This window comes from Eimeria mitis, genomic scaffold (assembly GCF_000499745.2).
Source record: "Eimeria mitis Houghton genomic scaffold, Emh_scaff392, whole genome shotgun sequence".
Taxonomy (NCBI): domain Eukaryota; phylum Apicomplexa; class Conoidasida; order Eucoccidiorida; family Eimeriidae; genus Eimeria; species Eimeria mitis.
In genome coordinates, this window is record NW_013572256.1 from 20,705 (window position 1) to 21,021 (window position 317).

A 317-nucleotide genomic window follows, 5' to 3' on the forward strand; every position below is an offset into this window, starting at 1 on the left:
CTCGTTTTCTTTTCTTTCTTTTTGCTCTTCCTCTATACGCCGATACAAATAGGGTTTATTTAAACCCTCATACCCTACACACCACAAAAAATATATAAACCCTAAACCCTAAAATACAAACAGCTGCTGCTGCTGCTGCTGCTGCTGCTGCAGCAGCAGCAGCAGAGGTACTGACAAGCAGCAATCGTAGCAGCAGCAAAAGCAGCAGCGGCAGCAGCACCACCACAACCACAACCACCACCACAACCACCAGCAGCAGCAGCAGCAGCAGCAGCAGGAGCAGCAGCAGCAGCAGCAGCAGCAGCAGGAGCAGCAGC